This window comes from Solanum lycopersicum, chromosome 8, assembly GCF_036512215.1.
Source record: "Solanum lycopersicum chromosome 8, SLM_r2.1".
Lineage (NCBI taxonomy): Eukaryota > Viridiplantae > Streptophyta > Magnoliopsida > Solanales > Solanaceae > Solanum > Solanum lycopersicum.
In genome coordinates, this window is record NC_090807.1 from 24239777 (window position 1) to 24247526 (window position 7750).

The 7750-nt window shown below is 29.9% G+C and overlaps 1 long non-coding RNA gene across 1 annotated transcript; it reads left to right on the top strand.

Annotated features, from left to right (window-relative positions):
- The first annotated feature begins 2493 nt into the window (after positions 1-2493).
- LOC138337686 (uncharacterized) lies at positions 2494-5957 on the top strand. The gene is made up of 3 exons (XR_011211084.1): positions 2494-2763; positions 5489-5597; positions 5693-5957. It is a non-coding gene; the product is annotated as an uncharacterized lncRNA (long non-coding RNA).
- The last annotated feature ends 1793 nt before the right edge of the window (positions 5958-7750 follow it).

Consider the following 7750-nt stretch of genomic DNA (forward strand, 5'->3'; position numbering starts at 1 on the left):
ATACACTAGCGTCTAAGTTATTTATTTTGAATAGAACTTCGAGGCTGGTTAATGAATGGAAATAACATTTCATTGAAAGTGAATTCACTACCAACATGTGAATTCTGTTTAGAAAAAAAATTAACTAAGAGATTTTTCCTCTTAAAAAGGAAAAGGTGGTAGTGATAAGTTAAAATTATTCTATCTTGATTTGTTAGGTAAATAGACATTCGAGCAAGATGTGACTTCTAGTTTTCTAAGATTTTAACAAATGGTTGCTCATGATATGAATATATATATTTCTTTTTGATGTTTTGGTAGTTTGAATATCTCAATAAACTGATCAAAATAATTAAGACATATGAAAGTATCATCATGAAAAATATATAAACTCACCACAATCTGATTGTAGTGACATAAACCTCCCTGCAGAGCTCATAAGTCACTTATCTTATACAACAGTTGTGTTTCTATTGTCTACACTAGACACTCTATATTAGATTGGTGTAGAAGAGAAAATAAGTAGATACTTATGAAGATGATAAGATTAATTATTAACTTATTATCAGTTATTTTGCTTCTTTTGGATAGATTCTAATAAATGCATAAAATATTCTGAATTCAATTTCTTTCAAATAAGTACGTTGAACAACTATAGAACTAGTTGAATTTGCAGTAAGTCTAATCTGTGACATGTTCAGATATAGAATTGTCCAGCAAATGTGTTGAGTGGGAGAATAAGAAAATAGGAATTAAGAACAGAATATGTGTGTTAATTGGATATACTAAGGAATGAAAGATGGTTTAGTATAGTGTCTTAAAGAAAATAAGGCACTTGTTAACATAATTTTTTGATTTATAGAAAAGGATAATTTTAGTAACCGATGTTCCTAGAAGTAAATTTGTTAACAAAGAAATAACAAATAAGTTAATTGTAAATTCATACACTCAAGAACATCTAATGCGTATGTTAAAATTAGCGTTCCATTGCACTTATGTAGTGGGAGAAAGGTTACTGGACATAAGAAAACTACTATCTCAAGTAGTGGAAGTGATGTTAAGCAAATCAAAAGAACACTTCATGAAAGTTTTTAATATTTCAATATCGAAAGATGTTGAAGAAAATATTAAAACACAAGAACATGAAAGTCTAATTATAATAATAGTAGTACTTAGTCGTAGTGGGAGAATCATAACGAAGATTGATTTGTTTTGTATGCTTGAGAGAAGTTTTATGATAAAGCTCCTGAAAAGAAGTACAATCTTGGAGGGCTTGATCATAAAGTCTCTCAAGATCTAGCACAAAATTGAGTTGTTATGATGAAGCAGTACTAGACAAAATTTCAAGAGAATATAGATTGGTAAATTTTCTATCGATAAGAAATAAAGGAATGCACGTGAAAGTTATAAATGCATAGTTAAGAGTCTAAATGCGAGATTGTTAGGGTATATACTATTAATCATGTGTTTAGACATATTATTATAATAATTCTTAAGATTAAATATCAAAGTGGGAGATTGTTAGGGTATATACAATTAACTATGCGTTTACATATGGTACATTATAACAATTGTGATGGTTAAAAGTCTAAGTGGGAGATTGTTGCGATGTATACTATTAACCATATGTTAAGAAATAATATTTACTAGAAAATAAATATTTTTCTCAATTTTAATAGATCATATATTCGTTTATGGTGTCTATTGACTTAAATAGTAGATGCTTTAGTGTGTTGAGTTTTAGCTTATACACAGAGGATTATATCATCAGTTCTTATAAGTATAAAGTTTTGGTTCACAATCTAGGATGAAAATTGAACATGACATCAGGTACGATTGTAGCACAAGATTATTTCTAATTTATCCTGATTATGGGAATGGTATAGTTCCAACTTCTTGTGCTAGTACATTTTGTATGTATTGAACGGGACTGAGTAAAAATAATTGTTTTAGACTGACTGATAAAAATATATTATCTAAACTATTAAATGTACTTATATTCTTGATCCTGATATAACTATTATGATCTGTATATATTAATTATCGTTTTGATTTATTAATATGTCTGGTAAGTTAGATAATATATTGGTGAAATATTAAGTTAGTTGATGGAATCCATGTCTCGTTATAGAGATTGATTGATATGCCTTTTTGAGAAACTTATAAGTTTTCATCGTGTCAAATCTTGAAAGTGAATATATGAAATACAACACATGAAATAAGTTAGTAGTGCTCTAATGAAAATTAATTATTAACCTAAATTCATCATTAATTTAAATTATTGATTAGTATTTGAAATCTTAACATGGGGAATTACATAAGTGTTTAATGAGGAATTACGAAATAGAGGAGTGCAATTACGAATTTCTAGTGGAATGATTTGTAATTTACTGTGGTTAGATAATTCAAATTAATTAATTTGAGTTATTTCCATGACCGAAAGTCTCGGTAATAATTATGTGGTCCCTATAATGTCCATATTTAACTACAACTTAGAGTCCTATTTCTATAGGAAAAGAAAGAATAATATAGTTTTTTCTAGTCTTCTAGAAAAACAAGGTTTTCTAGTCCTTTTTGGAAAATGAAAAATTCTCTATAAATAGGGATTCTGCAAACCTAGAAAAAAGATGATTAGTTTTCTATCCAATACTTGCCTACCCAAGCTTTGAGAGGGTTCGGATGTGATTTGGGATCACTGTAGAAGATCATAGCTACCTTGTAGATTCGCTTGAAGGTTTCTCTATCTTGGAGATTTGCTTGAAGGTATCGGTCACGCTTCAAGAGGTAATTTTTAAATTAAATTTCATTATGTTATGTGTTCTAACATATTATATGTTTTTTAGCATAAAGAAAATTGATTATCTATTATTCATATAAGCAGTATAGATCTTGATATGCTTCCGCTATGCATATATAGTTTCCAACAACTAACATCAAGAGCCACGGTTTCATCTAAATAGATAATCTAATTTAGTTATACATATGGTCGATTATGGATATGACTTCATATTTTGTTCGTTTATAAAGTATCAAGAGATTCATGTCCTCTATTGGGGTGGTAATTCTATTTGCCACCGAAGGGTCTTAGATTTGTGTTTTGATAACTTCAATTCGTTTGAATTGGGCATTTAAACACAATGACCTTGAATAGTTTATTATTAAACTTGTGTGAATTAATTTAAGGTCATTTTTTTTGTTTTGGTCAATTGAATGGTTTTGATCTTAATTGAATTAATTAAAAAGGTGCCCCTTTTGAATTTTTCTTTTATTTGAAAAATCGATCGAACCGTAAGGTTCTGCAAAATCGCTAATTGCTTGATCTATTTGATTTAATTTCAAGAGGAAGTTTAGTAGGTCACTTGTCTTACTTGCATAAAGAAAAGGAGATTAATTATCAAACATGCAATTGTTTTCAAGTGGGTTGGTGATTGGCTATGATTTGTGACAATTGAATGGGAATTTTGTTGCCTAGTTATTATGGACCGATTAGTCCACTGATTTATTCTCTTAGGCTACAAAATTGACTTTATTATCATTTGTTTTAAGAACAACAAATCTAATGAAATAATTGTTTGTTTATGGTTTAATTATATGAGCATCATTATTTCGTTACTCACTATATATAAAATTGTATAATTACTAAATTATGATGAGTAAATATTAAATTTTAAAGTGGATTATTTATTTGGAATCATTAAAAGTCTTAAAGTATTATATAAATGAACTTATGTCAGTATATGAATTGAGAATTATGATTAATAAATAAGATTTATGAAATTTGCCTATTTATTTAAATCGTTTGAATATCCTCTACGTATCATGTGTAAAATGTCATGTGTAAATGTATACTAGAAAAGATGTTTTTACCCAAAAATAAATTTACTTTTAGATACAGGTAACACTTAATTAATTCATGAGAATAGACATTAAAGTTCTTCTCTGTTTGAAAAAAAAATTGATATCCTGAATTCTCATATGTAGTAAAAGGACAATTTTGACACAAGGAGGTATTGTGTCTTTAAAAAAAAAAGGACACATAATATGTCTCGTGCTCATGAGATAATTATTAAAAGTTAATGAAAATTGAATTTAGTTATTTTAATCTTTAACTATACCTAAAAAAAATTATTTTTCAAATTAGGTCATATAGTTTAGGAGATAATTTTTTTTAAGATCTCTCATTGACTTGAAATTTGATAGTTTCATTGAAAATTGTTTAGATGGGTTTCATATTGTTTTTCAAATTAAAATTTGATTTGAATATGATGAAATCATTCTTTATGTTAGTTATGTTTATGTTAAATTTGGAACATGACTGCACATGGTTATTTGACATGAAGGTATATGTGATAAGAATGTAGGTCATATTATTTTAATTCATAAAGATGTTTAAATCACTTGAATTTGAATTTGGTCATAGATTTGGAAATAAACCTGAAAGTTGGTAAGTTTAATGATAAGGTCCTAGCAAGAAACAGTCGTTGCCATGTGGTTATAATTTTTTTGAGGTCGTTACAATGATTTAAAAGTTCTTATTTGGAATTAAAAAGTTATTTCGTATGAACACATCCTTTATATCGATTTTATTTTGTTTTATTTGGTACATGATTACACGTGATGAGTTAACCTAAATTGATATATAATAAGGATGTAGATTTTTTCATTTTTTATCAAATTGTTTGAAATCTGAAATTGCTCATAATTTTGGAGATAGATATTATTTTTGAACTCCGATTGATCAGGAATTCGATAAGTTCATCGAAAACGATCAAATTTAAGATACTCATTGTTATGCAGTGATTTGGTAAATTTGAGATCCTCCAGCTAATGTTATTACATAATTTTTGTATCTTAAAAAATTAATTTTATCGAAAAATTACTCGACTATGATATAGTGGTGATAGAGTTTGTTCTTTATGGTCTTGATGACTAAATTTTAATGAAGTATTAAGTTAATGTGTTGGCTTAGACCTTCCTCCATAACTGATGAAATTAATACAAGTCATTAAAGTTTAATCTCTAGTTTTGATTATCTGTATTGATTCTACTAAACTGAGTAATATTTAATTAGATTAATGGATTGAGGGATAATGATATTTACTTGACTTAAATTAGCGTATACTCTCCATCTGAGTTGGCTTGTTCTAAATTTGTTGAAGTGAATATCTCACACCATATATTTATGTTGCATGAGTTAAGGGTGGGCATAAACACCGAAAAATCGAAATACCAAACCGAACCAAATTTTTTTATATTTAGATTTCAATATTACGGTTTTTGGTTAGGTATTCAATTTATTTTTTTATATTTTTTTGTATTTTAATTTGGTTTTCGATAAGTATTATTGTAGTTTTCGATATTTTGGTTTAAACCAAAAACTTATATTAAATTTATATTATATTAACTAATAATTATTAATGTTAAATAATCTTTTAAAAAAAGAAAAAAGAATCTGAAACCCTTTGTAATGTCACTATTCCTAATTCAATATTCATATTTCCTATTGCAGCTCTTCCTCTTCTCCTCTTGCGGATCTTCCTCTTCCTCTTGCATCTCTTCCTATTCCTTTTAAGCAGCAGCAACCGCCACCCGCAGTAGCAGCCGCCCGCAGCCGTGAGGTTTGTTTTTGACTTCTTACTTCTTTCATTTTTTTCTTTCTAATTTTTATTTTTGTTACTAGTTAGTGTGAATTTATTGTGATTTTTTTATATAGGTGGATGAACAAAATCAATTAAATATGGGTGTAGATGATCAAAGTCAAATAAGTATGGCTGGTTCTACGGATAATACACCGAGTAATAACAATGATCCGTCAATTGGCATAGAAATAACAAAAAAAAATGGATCCTAGATCTCCTGTTTGACAACACTTTGAAAAGGTTTTTGAAAATGGTTTATTAGTTATAGCAAAGTGCTTACATTGTAAATAATACTATGCTGTAAATACAACAAGAAATGGAACAAGTGGATCAAAACAACATTTGACTTATCGGTGTAAAGTGTATAAACCTCCGATTGTTGCACCTGGTATTCAAAAATTATTAAATATTCAAAGTAACAATTTATAGACTTGGAAATTTGAGCAAGAGGTATGTAAGAGAGCTTTAGTTGAGATGATAATTTTGGATGAACTACCTTTTAGTTTTGTTAAAAAAGAAGGCTTTAAGAAGTTTATGAGTAAAGTCCAACCTTTGTTTCATATTCCTTCTCCTAGAACCATAACAAGGGATTGCTATGAACTTTATGCTGAATTTAGAATAAATTTGAAACAATCTTTAAGAGAAATACAATCAAGAATTTGTCTCACAACAGACACATGGACTTCGGTGCAAAGATTCAATTATATGAGTTTGACTGTGATACACTCAAACTTACTTCTCAAATAAGAAGTAAAGCGGTCGTGTCAAGTAAATAACCCAACTAGTGAGTTAGGGATCGTTCCCACGAGGAAACTAGTTTAGACTTAACTTCAATCTATTATTACTATTGTTCAGTCAATTACTTCCTTGGAAAGCATAAATGATAAAAAAAAAGGGGGGTTTCTATTCCTAAACAAATGAAAACAACTAGCGAAATAAAAGGGGACAACTAACAGCTTCGAATGTTGGAGTTTAATCAATTAATCAAAGTAACTAGGGTTTACGTGTTCCCCACAGGTTCATAACTTGATAAGTCTAACTATAACAATTCTTTCCTAGTATCTTGCATGCAAAGTGATAATTATTTATTTCTAAATCCTTGGTCCGGCATCTAGAAAATTTCACTCCGCACCTTGGTCCGACTACGTATGTTGCTATACTAACCCTTATCTGTACCTCATATTAAGCATCGTATTCGATATTTGACTCAGTTATTACCTCGTACCAATCAATACTAGCCTATTAGATAGTATACGCTAAATCTATGTTGATAATTCTTTTCCTATTATCTACCTCCTTGGTCCAGCAAGTAGCATTAAGGCAAGTTCTAATGTTTGTCATCCGTTAAAAAGACTTCTGAATGAAAGAATTATCAATACATGCAAGACACTATTCTAGAATTGTTATTTTAGTTAGGTTTTACCTCATTATTAGCCTATGGTTCTCACAGCCTAGTTATAGAGTTTAGTTACTCATAGTAATAATTACAATATTCAAATATGTGATATAAGAATTCATGCACTTACTTCGATGACAAAAAGTGAAAGTTAATCTGCAAAAATCACCAACAATCAATTCAAAGAATCTCAAAATAATCAAGAATCTAACAATAATCAAGGGCCTAGCCAAATAATCCACAGTCTAACCTCAAAATGAGGTTTTTCGAACTATTTATAGAAAATAAAAACCTAATTAAACAAGGACTCTATTTGCTGGAAATCTGTCAAAACGCGGCTGGATTGACGGACATCGCGACGGATCGTCGTGGTCACGACGGACCGTCATGGACTCCGTCGTACCATACTTGATGAAATTTCTTCTACTGCTCTCTTCATTACCCTCGACGGCGGGTATGAGGATCGTCACAAGCTCAACGGTCCGTCGAGGGTCTCCGTTCCAAAACACTTGAACTCCTTGAATATGGGTATTGGGACTACTTCTCTGAACTTCATGATGAACCTGCAGGACGGACCGTCATGGACACAACGGTCCGTCACGCTTTTCGTAAGCCCACACTTGGTCAGACTTCCCCATCTTCCTTTAGCAGCTGCACTACGCTGCCACCTATGGACCGTCACAAGCTCCGTAGGTGGTCTCTTCTGCATTTCTTCGCTCAAAAACCTCCGCATTCA